At 46.5% G+C, this 18,451-nt stretch overlaps 1 pseudogene; it reads left to right on the top strand.

Annotated features, from left to right (window-relative positions):
• The window catches only part of LOC107107740, a 10,951-nt pseudogene extending 3,691 nt beyond the window's left edge, over positions 1-7,260 (top strand).
• Positions 7,261-18,451: the final 11,191 nt, after the last annotated feature.

The following is an 18,451-nucleotide window of genomic DNA, read 5'->3' as shown; positions in this document are numbered from 1 at the left end:
AGTGCCTAACAAACTTGAACCCTTCCCCCCTACACCATTGTCTCATCCACGCATTGAGACTCCTGATCTGTGCCTGTCTCTCCAGCCCTGCGCGTGGAACAGGTAGCACTTCTGAGAAAGCTACCTTGGAGGTCCTAGACCTAGGTTTCCTGCCCAGCAGCCTAAATTTCTCCTCCAGGACCTCACGACTGCATTTCCCCACATTGTTGGTGCCGACATGCACCACGACCACTGGCTCCTCCCCAGCACTATCTACCAGCCTATCTAAAACACGCGTAATGTCCGCTACCTTCGCACCAGGCAAGCAAGTCACCATAAGGTCAGTATGTGGGTTCGCCACCCAGCTGTCTACCTGCCTAAGGATCGAATCATCAACTACCAAGAGCCCCCCTCCCTCCCTCCCTCCCTGCCCAGGGATGGTTCCTTGGTGCGAAAGGATACCCGTTCACCAGCTGGGGAAGAGGTCCCTTCTGAGGGCACATTCCCCTTATCCTCAGCACGGTGCCCTGTTTCTCCTTGACCCTCATGCTCCCTGACAGCAGCGGGGCTGCCATATCCAGAATGGGACATATCTATCAAGTCCCTGAGAGTCTTTCCTGTGCGCCTAACTGACTGTCTCTGCTTCTCCAGGTCAGCCACCTTGGCCTCAAGAGAGCACACACGTTCCCTGAGAACCAGGAGCTCCTAGCACCGGGCACACACCCAAGACTTCTGTCCAGTGGGCAGATAGTCATACATGTGACACTCCGTGCAAAACACTGGATAGCCCCCAACCCCCTGCTGGCATTCTGGCTTCATAATTCTTTTAAAATAAGGAAATATAATCCCCCTTTTAAAACCCTTTGTATTTATGTGGTTTTTCTTGTCGAAGTCAAATTACTGTACTAGACACCTGACAGATCATGCATGGTTCAGTTTACGCTTTCATCAGGTGAATATACAGAAAGACAATGGACTATAGACAAAAACATTTTATTGCAACAATCGGTGAGGGAGACTCTGAGTTTGGACATTCAAAATTTCTTCAAAGAAAATGCTTCTACAGAAATCTCTCCTCCAGTGCTATGGGATGCGATGAAGGCAGTGTTAAGGGGGTCAATCCTTTCATCAACATCACACCCGAGAAAAGAAAAAGACAGGATTCGAGTAGAAACACTGGACTGGATTGCACAATTAGAAGCAGAACACAAACGTTCGGAGGGAAGACACCAAACTCTTAGCCGAACGGAAGATCCTAGAGGCTTTGGAAACCACACAGATCAGGAAAAAAAATTGCTCTTTGTAAAACAACATCTGTGGCAAAAATCCTCTAAAAACATTCAGCTTCTTGTATGGCGGGTAAAAGTCAAGAAGAAATCTTCCTATGCAAGAGCCGTTCATGACCATACGGGTGTTATCCATTATGTTGCTGTTGTTCAGTCACACAGTCCAGTTCGACTCTTTATGACCCCATGGACCACATCACGCCAGTTCCTCCTGTCTTCTGTAGTCCTCCAGAATTTGCTTAATTTCATGTTTGATGCATCGATAACACTGTCTAACCATCCCATCCGTTGCTGTCCCTGTCTTTTACCTTCGATCTTTCCCAGCATCAGGGTCTTCTCCAGTGAGTGCTCCCTTCTCATTTGGTGGCCAAAGTATTTGAGCTTCAGCATCTGGCCTTTCAGGGAACAGTCAGGGGTGATTTTTTTTTTTAGGATGGACTGATTTGATCTCCTTGCAGTCCAAGGGACTCTCAAGAGTCTTCTCCAGCAGCATAAATCAAAACCATCTATTCTTCGGCACTTGGCCTTCCTTATAGTCCAACTCTTGCAGCCATACGTGACTCCTGGGAATACCATTGCTTTGACCATATGGACTTTTGTTGGCAGGGAGATGTCTCTACTTTTTATTATGCTGTCTAGGTTTGCCATCACTTTCCTCCCAAGGAGCAGGTGTCTTTTAATTTCATGGCTGCAGTCACCGTCTGCAGTCATCTTGGATCCCAGTTATCCATTTATACATCTACAGAAATCGGCAATACCTTTGCTACCTTTTATGGAAAGCTCTATAGCTCTACTAAACCTGACTCATCTTCTGTCAATTCCTATTTAAATCCAGTTTCCTTTTCAAATCGTCTCTCCACATCTTACAAAGAACTTATGGACCGCCCCATAACTTTGAAAGAATTGCAAGACACGATCACGAACCTAAAGTTGAACAAGACACCAGGACTTGATGGGTTACCACTTGAATTTTATAAAACCTTCTCCTCTATATTGGTGGAACCTCTTCTAAGTGTCTGTGACAATATCCTTTGATCAGGGAGCTTACCTCTTTCCTGGTCAGAATCCTAGATAGTAGTCATTCCGAAACACAACAAAGATCCTGCCGACCCTGCTTCCTATTGACCTATAACACTTGTTAATAATGATGTGAAAATCTTCAGATATCAAGGTGTACTGGCATAGCATGAGCATAAAGGTAGTGTGGCTTCCCTCTGGTCTATACCCGTATTATATTTTCTACCTCTCTAGGGTCAGGTGGTTATAATGACTCAATCAAGGGTCCTCCTTGATGGAATATTCCAGAGGCTGTCAGCACCCTCCTAATCCCCTCTCCCTCCTGGTTACACAACTATGTACAGGTTCTCACAATTTACCAATTAACACATTCTGGAGTCTGTCCTGGGGGACCTAGGGTATTCTCCTCCAGGACCTCACGACTGCATTTCCCCACATCGTTGGTGCTGACATGCACCACGATCACTGGCTCCTCCCCAGCACTATCTACCAGCCTATCTAAAACATGCGTAATGTCTGCTACCTTCGCACCAGGGAGGCAATTCACCATATGGCCAGTACGTGGGTGCGCCATCCAGCTGTCTACCTGCCTAAGGATTGAATCACCAACTACCAAGAGCCCCCCTCCCACCCTGCCCAGGATGGTTCCTTGGTGAGAAAGGATACCCGCTCAGAATGGGAGGGACTTGGCTTGACAGCAGCACATGTGAAAGGGATCTGGGTGTTCTAGTTGATCACAAGCTCATAATGAGCCTGCAGTGCGATGTGGCTGTGAAGAAAGCTAATGCAATATTAGGATGCATTGACAGAAGCATTGTGTTCACATCAAGGGAGGTGGTAGTTCCACTCTATTCTGCTATGGTCAGTCCTCACCTGGAGTACTGTGTCCAGTTTTGGGCAACACATTTTAGGAAGGATATTGAAAAGCTTGAGTGTGTCCAGAAGAGGGCAACCAGGATGGTGAGAGGGCTGGAATCCAAGTCTTATGAGGAAAGGCTGAAAGAGTTGGGTATGTTTAGCCTGGGAAAGAGAAGGATTAGAGGGGACATGATTGCAGTCTTCAAATATTTGAAGGGCTGTGGGGGAAATTACAAAGGAGTCGTTACTGGCTAAATATCAGGAGAAACTTTCTAACTGTAAGAGTGGTTGAGCGGAACAGACTGCCTCGGGAGGTGATGGGTGCTCCTTCGCTGGATGTTTTTAAGCAGAAGCTTGTCGACCATCTTTCGGGTATGTTGTAGGGCTTTCTTTCGGCTATGCTCCTGCAGAGTGCAGGGGGTTGGACTTGATGACCTGCAAGGTCCCTTCCAACTCTTAACATTATATGATTCGTTCCCAAGCTACACATGTCCAACTCTTTCAGCCTTTCCTCATAAGACTTGGATTCCAGCCCTCTCACCATCCTGGTTGCCCTCTTCTGGACATGCTCAAGCTTGTCAACATCCTTCCTAAAATGTGGTGCCCAAAACTGGACACAGTACTCCAGGAGAGGCCTGACCATAGCAGAATAGAGTGGAACTACTACCTCCCGTGATCTGGACACAATGCTTCTGTTAATGCATCCTAAAATTATAGGATTATAATAGGGTACAGACCAGAGGGAAGCCAGGCTAAGTTTATGTTCATGCCATGGTAGTACACCTTCCCCTGGCCTTCCGGCTCTGGTATTCCTTTGGAGGTCTCCCTTCCAAGTACTTGCCAGAGTCAACCCTGCTTATCTTCTGAGATCTGATGAGATCGGGCGCACCTAGGCTATCCAGGTAAGGGGAACAGGTAGCTTTTCTTGTTTTTCTTTGGCTGAGCTGCACAAAAGGTGCTGTTTAGTGATGTCTCCTTTTTAAATCCTTAATAAACTTTAATGTATTTCTAAAAGGGGTCCGCTTTACTTGTGTGCACTCTCTTTATGAACCCTCTGAACCGGTTGCTGCTCAGGCACAAAGAGTAGTGATCCCAGGGGGGATCCAGGCTTTGGTTCTTGACGGGATCATTTCCAGATCACAGGCAGAGTGGATGTTTCTAACCCCATCCAGGAGCTAGATGTGTTGTAAGGTTGGCAACAGAAAAATGAGGATCTGGCCCCTTCCAGAGTCTTTCTATAGATCTCTCATCATCCCCTCATGCCTCAATGGCCCCTGGAAGCTGACTTATACCAAATCAGACCCTTGGTCCACTGAAGCCAGTATTGTCTACTCAATCTGGCAGTGGCTCTACAGGGTCTCAAGAAGAGGTCTTTCACATCACCTCCTACCTGATCCTTTTAACTGGAGGTGCTGCCAGGGTTTGAACCTAAGAACTTCTGCATGCCAAAGCAGATGTTCTGCCAGTGAGCCACAGCCCCTCCCCAAGTAGCAGGACAGACCTCAAAATGGTATATCTCTATTCAACATTCACGCCTCATCCCCCTGGCAGTAATTTGCACCTTTGGCACCAATGAAAGAATCCTTACCCAGAAAGGCCACATTCTTATAGTTCTCCAGCATGACTTCCCTGTGGAGAGCTCTTTGTCCCGGATCCAGCAGGGCCCACTCTGCCACGGTGAAATACACGGCCACCTCCTCAAAGGAAAAGGGGCCCTGGGAGGGGTTGTTGTGCGCATGCTCTGAGGAATAGACGCTGTCGCTCCCCCGCTCCGAATTGACAAAGGATTTATGACCTAAAAGGAGATAAATCTCACTAAACTGCCAGAGAACAGTCGCAGAGGTCTCTAAAGTGGCAGTGAACAAGGAGTGCCGAAGAACTTGTGGATTAGCAGGGTAATTTCTCTTTACATAAGCTTTACTTGGTCTGAGAGAAATTTTTCCCAATACTAGTGCAATGAAATAGGTGGAAAATGTCATTGAACTCCATATGAATCGGGTAGCTTTTCTATTGAAGTGCAACTTTCCATACGTCATCCACTTATAGATTCTTGGTCAGAAGAAGACGTTGTCGAAACGGCATCACATTCCGAAGACCACCGTCCCGCCGTCTTTGTTACCTTCTATAACTGGATTTACAATTTGAGTGTATTAGTATCATTTTTGTAATTTTCATATTTATAACATTATTGCTATCGTTAAAGAAACATTGAGCGCACTTCACATGGCTCTATCTTCAACTGGTATTTCTGGCCACTGTGTGACACAGGGTGTTGGAGTGGATGGGCCCTTGGCCTGATCCAACATTGGCGTCTCTTATGTTCTTATTCTATATCTGTGCCTTTGATTTTTTGTACCTAAGAGAAGGCTTAGAGGGGACATGATTGCAGTCCTCAAATTTTGAAGGAACCTGTTACTTTTGGCCACTGTGTGACACAGAGTGTTGGACTGGATGGGCCTTTGGCCTGATCCAATATTGGCGTCTCTTATGTTCTTATGTCATGTAGAAGATGGAGCAGATCTACTCTCTCTTGTTCTGGATTGTAAGACTAGGTCTAATGAATGGGAATTCCAAGGGAGTCGTTACCGGCTAAATATCCGGAGAAACTGCCTAACTGCAAGAGTCGTTGAGCAGTGGAACAGTCTGCCTCGGGAGGTGGTGGAGGCTCCTTCGCTGGATGTTTTTAAGCAGAAGCAGATTGTTCTGTCTGTACCATTGACTTGTAATGTAAGCTTGAAACCTCAGACGGATTGTAATCTGGAACAACACTATTGGCTGAAGCATGTTTAGTAACCAGATGTAATCAGATGTAACCAGAAGTAATCAGATGTAAGAGAACTATGCTGAAGGGAACTGTGTTTATTGGTTGTTGTCGTCATAATACGATTGGACCTTAACTATGTGAGGGCGTGGCTACACCAGCCTGGGTGAGTTTAAAAGGAGCTATGCTCCACTGTCGTTCTGTTGTGTGTTGTCGTGTCCTTTGATGCTGTGTGATCTTTGGAAGTTCTCGTTCTCAAATAAAGCTGATTCACTTTGTTACTTACTTCGTTGTTGAGTTGCATACTTAACACTGATCGACCATCTTTCGGGTATGTTGTAGGGCTATCTTTCGGCTACAGTGTAGGGGGTTGGACTAGATGACCTGCAAGGTCCCTTCCACTCTAACACTATGATTCTGCCTGGCAGTGTGGTAGGGTGGTTTAACTCTACCTCCGGGAGAGGTCAGAGTTGTGAGACCCCTGGCTGGGGATGAAAGGGGTGGAATGAGCTCCCGGATGAGATCAGGGCCCTGCGGGACCTCATACAGTTCCACAGGGCCTGCAAGATGGAGCTCTTCCACCAGGCCTTCAACTAGGAGCTGCCACCACCACCACCAACTTTACCATAATTATCATCGTGGTTACTATTAACATCGTTTACCAACTGTAACAATCTATTGAGAATGGAACCTGGTGCCTGGAATTATACAGTGTATACGGCCATCTTTAATATCACAAGTTAGTCGCTAGCAATTTATATGATGTCAGTTTTAATTTTTAATATATATTTACTGTAGAAGAAGAGATTGGATTTATACCCCGCCCTTCGCTATCCAAAGGTGTCTCAGAGCGGCTCACAAACCCCTTTCCCTTCCCCTCCCCTCAAGAGACACCCTGCGAGGTAGGTGGGGCCGAGAGAGCTCTTGACAGAAACTGCTCTTTTTTCAAGAACAGCTCTTATCAGAACTATGGCTTGCCCAAGGTCATCCAGCCAGGTGCAAGTGGAGGAGTGGGGAATCAAACCCAGTCCTCCCAGATTAGAGTCCGCGCACTTAACCATGACACCAAACCACTATTTACTGTACTGTATATTTTATAATGTTAGCCACCCTGAGCCTTAGGCGAGGTACAAATTTAAGTAAGAAATAAATAAATAAACAAACAGACATGGTAATTTTCAGGCTTTAAAGAGAATTCCCCAAATTTATCCAATGGGCAGTCAAGAAAGGGCCTGTCCTAGTCTGTAAACTGCTTCCGTCACAAGCAGCAGAAGGATGTGGTGAGCTGACTGTCTAATTCCCTTCCTTAGGAACAAAGCAACTCCTGCCGTCTTCCTGAAGCAAGAGGCCAACGGATGAGTCATGTGTGCCGTAGACAAACACAGCATCCAACAGAAAATGCAGGGGTGGGGTGAGGTAGGTGGTCTCCGGGGGAGTGCCAATTCCAGGATATTCTGATTCACTATGTTTTTGGCACTTGAATTTTGAGGCACTTAGCCTTATTTTCTGAGATTTCATGTCTACCACAGAGCGATGGAGCCTTTTGCTTTTAAAAATAATATGAGGAGTCCTAGGATACGTATCAATAGTAAGTCGTTATCCTTGCTTTTAATAAAGTCATAAATAACTAAGAACAATTCCATTTAATAAAGTGATAAAACAGAGGAAACGCCACACTGATCCTGCCTCGCTGGGAAGGGCGGGGGTATAAATTTAATAAGTAAAAGATAAATAATTGAAAGGCTCCCAAAACTGGGAATGATACTTGAGAACAGGTATAACATAATGAAAGGCAAGACAGACAAACACAGCAAACCATTCATGAACCCGTTAGCAGGTCAACACTTTGTCTTCAGTGGCCTTCCACACAAATTTTAGTCGTCTCAGCTTTGCACCGTGCCTCAATATCTACTTCTTCCATCAGCGCAAAAGAATTTCTCAGACTGGGTTGACTTATTGGTCCTGCTACCCCAGAAGAGCTGGATTCTCATCTCTGCTTTCTATGGAGAGAGGGGAAGAAAAATGGCCACAATGATAGAAACCTCCATTTTGATTTACACGCTCCAGTCTGAGCCTTCGAAGCCACAGGAAAAAACAGAATGCTCTCCTGTCTCACCAGGGATTATCACCCCAGTCCTGTTCTACCTCCACCTCCAGGTAGGTCAGCCACGGGGCGCAGAAGTCCTGCATCACACTCCCTGCATGGAGAAGTAGGGGTCACCTTTGCACGATGTTGAGAAAAATAAAAAGGGTGTGTGTGTGCATATAGTAACATACTCTAAAGAAGAGTGATGTGAATAAGAAAAGTAGCTTGTCTATTCATGCGGCTTGTGGTAAATAATGAATATTCTAAGTGTAAAAAAAATATGTCACCAAGAGAACTGTTCCTTTGTCATCTATTAAAATTTAAAATTAATAACGCAGGGAGGGGAATAATGAGGGAAAGGGAATGGAAGGGGGGAGAGCAAAGGACAAAGAAAATAGGAAAGATAAAAATAATCCGAATAAAAATCTTTAAAATTAAATAGGAAAAGGTTTTTAAACTGTGTGTGTGGGGGTGGATCGATACATCTATCTATAGCAGGTTTAGAAGGTCTGTGTCAATATTTTTAAAACATTGTATTTATTTTATTTTATTTTTATCTTTGAATTTATATCCCGCCCTCCCCGAAGGCTCAGGGCGGCTCACAAGAGGCATAGATGTCAGGTTAAAACAGTACGACAATATAAGAACAATATAAAATACAATATCTACAATTCATTAAAAATAACGGTGCTCCAAAATTACTTAACCATGAATTTCAAGATGGGATTCTAGAATTATTCATGCCAGAACAGTAGATCAGCAATATACGTCCCAGTAGCACTGCCAGGAACATCTCGCGCCCCCGATAATGCCCACTCAACCGATAGTCAAAGTGTGGTGATAAGGGAGGCGGTGGTGGAATAGTGGTGGTTGCAGCTCCTACTCGAAAGCCTGGTGGAAGAGCTCCGTTTTACAGGCCCTGCGGAACTGCACAAGGTCCCGCAGGGCCCAGATCTCTTCTGGGAGCTCATTCCACCAGGTAGGAGCTGCCACTGAAAATTTCCTGGCCCTAGTGACAGCAAATTTGATGTTCCTGGGGCCTGGAATATCCAGGAGATTTTGATTCCCTGACCGTAGTGCCCTTGGGGGAACATGCGGGGAAAGGTGGTCCCTTAGGTAAGCCGGACCCTGGCCATATAGGGCTTTAAAACCAGCACTTTGAAGCGAATCCGGTACGCCATTGGCAGCCAGTGCAGTGCTTTCAGCACAGGCCAGATGTGATCCCGCCTAGAGAGACCCATCAACAGCCTGGCTGCAGCATTCTGCACTAGCTGCAGCTTCCGGATTTGCGACAAAGGCAGCCCCATGTAGAGAACGTTACAGTAGTCTAGCCTCGAGGTGACCGTTGCATGGATCACTGTGGCCAGGTCATCGCGGTTAAGGAAGGGGACCAACTGCCGAGCCAGCCAAAGATGATAAAAGGCCGACTTGGCAGTGGCTGACACCAGGGCCTCCATGCTAATCTCCTGTGTTAAGGCTGTAATCTGGTAAAATGTAAAGGAAAAAGAGAGAGAAGTTATCAAAAGTTGAGGAGGTCAACTTTTGCGGCGGAAGCCCACCTTTTCTCCTCTGCCCCTGCTGGAATGAGAACCCAGTGGAGCTGTAAATATCAGGGGGGGGCCAGGGGTTCACCTGTCAGTTGGGTCTTCCCCATGGGGGAAAGGTAAGGATAGAGAAATAAATCCTCTCCTTTCCTGACATAGTACCTCCAACAGCGAGACAGGTCTGGAGCCTTTGAAAAGTGCTCCCTTCAAGTTGCCATTTTCCCCAGAAGTCTACCCTGTATGAATCTTCTGATGTGCAGTCAGGGCGCCATTCTGAGTAAACCACTTTCCACACTCCGAGCATTTATATGGCTTCTCCCGTGTGAACCTTTCGATGTCTTCTTAGGTGGAAACAATGAGAGAAGCACTTTCCACACTCCAGGCATTTATATGGCTTCTCCCCGGAATGAACCTTTTTATGTGAAGTTAGGCCGCCGTTCAGAGGAAAGCACTTTCCACACTCTGAGCATTTGTATGGCTTCTCCCCCGTGTGAACCTTTTCATGTGTCCTTAGATGGCTACTCTGAGAGAAGCACTTTCCACACTCCAGGCATTTATATTGTTTCTCCCCTGTGTGAATCTTTTGATGTCTCCTTAGGTGGCTACTCTGAGAGAAGCACTTTCCACACTCCAAGCATTTATACGGTTTCTCCCCAGTATGAATCTTTTGATGTGTACTTAGATGGTAATTCCTAGAGAAGCACGTTCCACATTCTAAGCATTTAAATGGCTTCTCCCCAGCATGAATCATTTCATGTGCAGTTAGGTGGACATTATCAGGGAAATACTTCCCACACTCCAAGCAATTATATGGTTTATCCCCAGTTGGGATTTTTTGATGTTTTCTTAGGAGGCGACTCTGAGAGAACCGCTTTCCATACTCCAAACATTTAAATGGCTTCTCCCCAGTAGGAATCTTCTGATTTGCATTGTGATGTATTTTATCACTGAATTTGCAGTTGAATCTTTTTTTGTTCATGGCACCATTAGGCCTTCTCTTCCTCTTCCCTGTTCCATCTTGGGCTGAGACCTCAGGCTGATTTCTGCTCTGACAGGCCACCAGTGCGTTCCTTTGCTTCCGCTTTGGCTCCCTTTTCCTTCTGCAATGTCTCTTTGGTACCACTTGACCCCCCGATTTTGCTTCCCCCTGCAGATTGTTGTCCTTTTCCATAACTCTCCTTCCTGGTTCCTTCTCACTCTCCGTCTCCCAAACATCTGAAACTGCAAAAGAGGGACCAAAAACATATAAGAATAAAAACGTACAAATAACAGCGAGGGGATGGAGCCTAGGAAGGGGACAGCACAGGGTGTGGAGGGACCTCAGCCAGGTATAATGGTTTAGAGTCCCCCTCAACCTGAGCCATTTTACCCTGCGGAACTGATCTCTGCAGTCTGGAAATCATTTGTAACCCAGAGACAGCTCTAGGAACCCGGAAGACTGAACAATACGGAAGGGGTACACAGCGTGTAAATGACAGAAGAAAAGGAAACACTGTCCATGTGGCTTGCCAAACATATAAGGTCAACCTTATTTTTATACCGTAATAAATGCTATTTTCTTGAAACTTGTATTTGTATTACTGAATCACCGTATACAAGATGCAATAGACTTCCATGCACTTTACAACATAACAATACAACAAAAATATGATAACCATCTTCAAGGACCTAAAGGGCTGTCATGTGGAAGATGGTATGGAGTTGTCTTCTCTTGCCCCAGAAGGCTGGACCAGAACCAATGGGTTGAAATGAAATCAAAAGAGTTTTCATAAGAACATAAGAGAAGCCAATGTTGGATCAGGCCAGTGGCTCATCCAGTCCAACACTCTTGTCACACAGCGGCAAAAAAGAACAGGTGCCCTCAGGAGGTCCAGCAGTGGGGCCAGGACACTAGAAGCCCTCCCACTGTTGAACCCCCCCAAGCACCAAGAAGACAGAGCATCACTTGCCCCAGAGCCCCTACCGATACCTTGTGGCTAATAGCCACTGATGGACCTCTGCTCCATATGTTTATCTAATTCCCTCTTGAAGCCGTCCATGCTTGTAGCTGCCACCACCTCCTGTGGCAGTGAATTCCATGTGTTAATCATAGAATGTTAGAGTTGGAAGGGACCTTGCATGTCATCTAGTCCCAACCCCTTGCACTCTGCAGGAGCATATCCAAAAGGTAATAACTCTTTGGGTGAAGAAGTACTTCCTTTTATCCATTCTAACCTGCTTGCTCAGCAATTTCACGGAGTGCCCACGAGTTCTTGTATTGTGAGAAAGGGAGAAAAGGACTTCTTTCTCAACCTGCTCTATCCCATGCATAATCTTATAAACCTCAATCATGTCTCCCCTCAGCCGTTGTTTCTCCAAGCTAAAGAGCCGCAAGCTTTAACCTAAGATCCTGGAGGTTTTTTGCCATCTTCTGGGCATGGAACAGTGGTCACTGCGGGTGTGGAAGGGGAGGTATTTGTGAATTTCCTGCCTTGTGCAGGGGGGTGGACTAGATGACCCTGGAGGTCCATTCCAACTCTATGATCCTATGATTCTATAATGCGATCCATGGGGTCGCGAAGAGCCGGACTCGACTGTGCGACTGAACAACAACAACAAAAAGAACTGCAAGTATGGGAGCTCCATTCTTTCCACTCCAGAAAATAAAAGTGTGCCCTGAAATTAAAGTCTGGCAAAGAAGTTACCACTCCGTTTCTTCTCTTCTGTGATCACAACAGAAGGGAAAAGATCCTTACCCAGACAGGGTGCGGTCTCAAAATTTCCCTCCGTAACATTCCAGTAGATTTTTTTCTGGCCAGCATTGAGAAAAGCCCCTTCCTCTTCTGTGAAGAACACGGCTACTCCCTGAAAGGACTCCGGGGATCTCTGAAAGAGGAAAATATTGCCCAATTGATTATCTATTCCTGTCCCTGACCGAGAAAGGGAAGGGAAGGGAAGGGAAGGGAAGGGAAGGGAAGGGAAGGAAAGGAAAGGAAAGGACAGGAGGAGGGAGGGAGGGAGGGAGGGAGGAAGGAAGGAAGGAAGGAAGGAAGGAAGGAAGGAAGGAAGGAAGGAAGGAAGGAAGGAAGGAAGGAAGGAAAATACCGAATGTCTCCAAGAAATATAAACTCAGACGATTGCAAAGAACCGGGCTTCTCTTGGTCGAACCCTGTTAAATGCTGGTGGGAAATAACAGACAGTACAGCTGACGTTATACTGCCTTGTATATTTAACTTCCAAAATAAACAGAAGTAGTGTTCAAGAGAAGATTTCTGCTTTAAACATTTGTGCCTGCAGAGACTTTTTCTGATACTCCAACGGCTGCATCCAGCTGCGTAAACATAAACTGCCCTAATTGACGTCAAGCCGTCTTCCGTTCTGTTTCTTCCCTAACAAACCAAAGGCCCGTTCACCCCAGGCCGTGTGATCCTTGGGGCTTGGTGGCTGAAAGATGCAGAGGCACTGAACACCCAGCACACACCTGCTGTTTCAGAGATCTCTCCAGATATTTGTGCCTTGTGAAATACTGGCAGTCTGTACCTTGTGTGCTTGAACTGCAAGTGAGCTACTGCATCATCTGACCAGATTTTGGAATTTTATAATAGAAACGCCTTAAGAGAAGCCAATGCTGGATCAGGCCAGTGGCCCATCCAGTCCAACACTCCTGTGTCACCCAGTGGCCAGAAATACCAGGTGCCATCAGGAGGTCCAGCAGTGGGGCCAAGACGCTAGAAGCCCTCCCACTGTTGCCCCACCAAGCACCAAGAAGACAGAGCATCACTTGCCCCAGAGTCCCTACCTATACCTTGTGGCTAATAGCCACTGATGGACCTCTGCTCCATATGTTTATCCAATTCCCTCTTGAAGCCGTTCATGCTTGTAGCCGCTACCACTTCCTGTGGCAGTGAATTCCATGTGTTAATTGCTCTTTGGGTGAAGAAAAATTACTAAGTTGGGGGGTGGAAATTATTTTTGTCTATAATAACAGCATAAAAGCAAAGAGCCTCAAAATTGTCCAAAGAGGAAACAACAATAGGTGTTTGAAATACTTCCATTAAAGGAGCAAAACATGGCCAAACAAGACTTTTGGGGTTCGCCCATAGAGCAAGGGTGTTGAACTCATTTGTTATGAGGGCTGGAACTGATATAAATGGGACCTTGTTGGGCCAGGCCAAATATGCAATGCCAGCTAGTGAAGATATAAACGTTATAAAGGACACAGGCAAACAAAATTAAAAGATTTATTTTTTTTGCTTAAGAAACATGCTTAAAACAGTAATTTGAAATATTTTGTTTATTTAACAGTCTTTGGTATCTAACATCTAAAGCTCTGGGCAGTCCGGTTCTGGCCCGTGGGCCATAGGTTTGACACCCTGCTGTAGAGCATGAAAAATACAAATCCACAAGTTCAGAATACTAGGGAGGGACTGTAAGAGCAGACAATGAACCCTGCTGGATCAGAGCAGGGGTCCATCTTGGCATTAAGAAGAAAAAGAGCCCCAGGCTGGTCGGAGGGAAAGTATTCAAGAGGTTGAAAGCAAAAGAAACCCACCCCCCAACCCCCACTCCTACCCACCCCGTGCACAGATCCTGCCCAGGAAGCCCTTCTCTCAAGGCTCCTTCCGGCCACCTCTTTCACTCTCATTCGTGCATCTCTTCTCTCCCCTCCCCTATTCTTGCCCAAGTGCTGCGGATGTAAATCCTAAACTCACCTCTCCTGCAGACAAGCAAAGGCCAAATTCTCCCTCCAGCCAGGGGGAACACGAAAGAAGACAGGCTCCGGGGAATGGCCCGTCCCTCAAAAGTTCGTCTCCATCTTGAGGAAAAACTGTGTCCTCGACACGTGGCAGGGTTGTTTTCTCTGGTGCTCGCGAGTCCTCCTGGGAAATGTAGTCTCCTGCAACAGCAACACCCAAACAGAATTTTAGAAGGGAGGTCTTTCAGAATGTGGAAAGAAGGCCTTGTTGCTCATTTGCTGTTTTGCGGGGGAAGCTTCCTGTGTGTGGGAATACATTGTCCTCCTTGCTTTATCAAACCCCCTGCTTCCGTGATCTCTGTCCTCTTCAGGCTCAGTACAAAATTTACCTCACAGCAGCGACCAAAAGGCTTCACACTGTCCACCCGATGAACACCTTGTCACTGAAGGGAAGCCTTATACCAGGGGTGTCGAACTCATTTGTTATGAGGGCCAGATCTGACATAAATGAGACCTTGTCAGGCCAGGCCATGAGTATCATAAACTGTAATGCCAGGTAACGGAGATATAAACTTTATAAGGGACACAAACACAAAGGGGTTTTTTTTAACTTAAAATAAAAGGATGCTTAAAACATTTATTATTTTTATTTATTTATTCTTGGGATTTATATCCCGCCCTACCCATATGGCCCAGGGCGGCTAACAGCGGCCAAGCCGAAGACAAAGCATAAAATACATTAAAACTTCAATAAATACAAGCTAAAATGGTGCTCTACAGTACATGATGAGGTTCATTTTAAAGTTCATTTTAAAATCCAAGATGGTCGATGACTCTCACTGGCGGCCGATGGAATAAATGCCGGAGCGCAGGGATGATGTTCCTCCTCAGGCAACATTTTACCCCCATCCAAGGCCAGGCAGGTGGTAGGTCCGCCACAATGGTGGTATAGTGGCGGCGGCGGCGGCTCCTACTCGAAAGCCTGGCGGAAGAGCTCCGTCTTACAGGCCCTGCGGAACTGCACTAGGTCCCTGCACATGAGCACTCTTGCAATATTTTGTTAATTTAACAGTGTCTGATCTGACACCTCTTGCTCTGAATTGTCTCATCGAAATGTCTGCGCTGTTGCAATCTTGAGTATGCTGTTCAGGTGTGTATCTGTAAGCTGCAAACAATGATGCAGCAGCAGCAGAACTGGAAAAAGAAGCAGAAGACAGCCAGTTCCACTGAGGGCCTGATAGAAACCCTCTGGGGACCCAATCCGGCCCCCGGGCCGCATGTTTGACACCACTGCCTTATATTTTTTATTTATTTAATTTATTTATCATTACACTTATATCCCGCCCTCCCCGCGGACGGGCTCAGGGCGGCTTACAAATAAGGGCAACATGTGCCAATAAAACAATAAAATCACCCATAAAAACAACCATATTAGCAATAATAAAGTGCTCAAAGATGTTATCAGTTTAGCCACATCAAGATGGTGACCTGTAAATGTACCCAAAAGTCCGACATTAGCGGCGTCGACTCATCGCAGTACTGTTGTGAGATCTTTATCCTGGGCCATCCTGTTACCCTGTTGTTACCGCAGAATAGTTGGTGATGGTGGTGGTAGTGGCGGCTCCTAATTAAAAGCCTGGCGGAAGAGCTCCGTCTTGCATACCCTGCGGAACTGTGAAAGGTCCCACAGGGCCCTGATCTCTTCCGGGAGCTTGTTCCACCAGGTAGGAGCCGCCACTGAAAAGGCCTTGGCCCTGGTTGCCACAAGCCTGGCCTCCCTGGGGCCTGGGATCACTAGACGATGTTGGGCCCCCGACCATAGTGCTCTCTGGGGTATGTATGGGGAAAGGCAGTCCCTCAGGTATGTCAGACCCTGGTCATATAGGGCTTTAAAGGTAAGTACCAGCACTTTGAAGCGAATTCGGAAAGCTATTGGTAGCCAGTGCAGCGCTTTCAGCACAGGCCGGATGTGCTCCCATCTAGGGAGGCCCATCAGAAGCCTGACTGCAGCATTCTGCACTAACTGCGGCTTCCAGACCGGCGACAAAGGCAGCCCCATGTAGAGAGTGTTACAGTAGTCTAATCTCGAGGTGACCGTCGCATGGATCACTGTGGCCAGGTTGCCGCGGTCGAGGAAGGGGACCGAGGAAGGGTTCCTATACCATGAGAATAAAAAGGAAACAGTGCGGAAGTGGATTTGAAACTGCAAAAGGGTCAAAGGAGGACACCACCCCCTCCCTTCTCTGCCGTGTTCATAATAAAAGGGGGGGAAAGAGCCTTACCCAGAAAGGCCACGGCCTCATAGATTTCCTCCATCACTTCCCAGAAGAGTTTTCTCTGGCCTGGATCCAGCAGAGCCCATTCCTCCTCCGTGAAGAACACGGCGACGTCCTCAAAGGACACCTCCAGGGGTCTCTGAAAGAGGAAAATACGGCCCGTGGACCATCTGTTCCTGTCCCTTTGAAGAAGAAAGGACTCCATCGCCCACTCAGCTGATTTATTTATTTATTCATTATTTATCTACCCCGCTCAGGGCAGCGTAAGGTAAAGGTTCCCTTGCTCGAAAGCCAGTCGAATCCGACTCTAGGGTTGCGGTGCTCATCTCCGTTTCCAAGCCAAAGAGCCAGCGCTGTCCGAAGACGTTTCCATGGTCATGTGGCCGGCATGACTAAGCACCAAGGTGCATGGAATGCTGTTACCTTCCCACTGAAGTGGTCCCTATTTATCTACTTGCAATTTCTGGCTTTCGAACTGCTAGGTTGGCAGGAGCTGGAACTAGAGATGGGAGCTCACTCCGTCATGCGGCACGCCCGGGTCTCAAACTGCCGACCTTCCACAGCCTGCAGTTCAGCGTCTTAACCCCTTGAGCCACCATTTAAAACCAACATACAGTTAAAACCAACAATTACACCTATAAACACAGTACCATAAAATCCCAGCTCATACATCCTGTGCTAGTGCGACACCACCGGCATAGTCCGTTCTTATTGGAACGCCTGGCGAATAGCTCCGTTTTAACTGCTCTACAGAACTGCTGGAGTACAGCTGAAATGCCATACGCAAAAACGATGTACCAAGAAAAATTGCATTCGTTCTTTTTAGCCTGTCTAACCTCTCCCCGCTCAGGAGGCCTGTGGAAGCTGAATTCCCCCCCGCCGCCGCCATCTTGGAATGTGTACTGTTTTACTGTTGATATGTTTTAGGCAATGTTCCCTCTAAGCTATGGAGTCCTGTGAGCAAAAATTCTACTTTGTGACCTACGGGTATTACAGTTGTGAGCAGGTCGTTTGGCTGCTGCATAAATTAGTTTGCTCTGGAGCCCCATCCTTCCTGAGCTAAGACAAAAATATGTGGGAGCCGGAGGCTAAAAAACTGTGAGCTAGCTCACACTAACTCAGCTTAGAGGGAACACTGGTTTTCAGTATTTTTAATGTCAGTTTTAAATGAAATGAAATTGTTTATTTTATCTACTTTTCTCGTAGGCCCCCCTAAACCCTGCTTGCATGGAAGGGCAGCCTCATATATCCAACTCAAAAAATACAGTATATAAAAAAATACAGTTATAATATACTGAAAATCTCTAAGAACTACATATTCAGAAAACTGCATAAAACTGGGCTTTTCTTGGTCCAGTAAAATTAAATGAGAAAAAAAAGGAACCCGAACTGCTTGTAAAAAGACTTTGGTGCCAGTTTGGTGCAGTGGTTAAGTGCACGGACTCTAATCTGGGAGAACCGGGTTTGATTCACCCACTCCTCCACTTGCACCTGCTGGATGACCGTGGGCAAGCAGTAGTTCTGTCAAAGCTGTCCTTGAAAAAAAGCAGTCCTCGAAAGAGCTCTCTTAGCCCCACCTACCTCCCAGGGTGTCTGTTGTGGGGAGGGGGAAGGAAAGGAGTTTGTAAGTCGCTCTGAGACTCCTTTGGGTAATGAAGGGTGGGGTATAAATCCAATCTCGTCTTCTTCTCTTCTTCTTCTACTATACTAACTTGCATGTTTAACACCAGAGAAGGTTTCCGCTTTAAAGATTTTTTTTTTCCTCCTGAAGAGGTTTTCTGTGTTACCCCAAATCTCTGTAATCATCAACTGGCATAATTAGGCTCATGATACATTCAGTTCTGCTTTTTCCCCTAACAAACCCGAGGCCTGCTCCCTCCGGGCTGCCTGATCCTTGGGGCTTCTTTGCAGGCGAGAGAGGCAGGAAACTGAACATCCAGCACAAAACAGGACCCCCTCAAAGGTCTTG

Source organism: Gekko japonicus, unplaced genomic scaffold (genome assembly GCF_001447785.1).
Source record: "Gekko japonicus isolate JY-2015 unplaced genomic scaffold, Gekko_japonicus_V1.1 scaffold4983, whole genome shotgun sequence".
Taxonomy (NCBI): domain Eukaryota; kingdom Metazoa; phylum Chordata; class Lepidosauria; order Squamata; family Gekkonidae; genus Gekko; species Gekko japonicus.
This window is presented reverse-complemented; position numbering and strand designations above follow the sequence as displayed.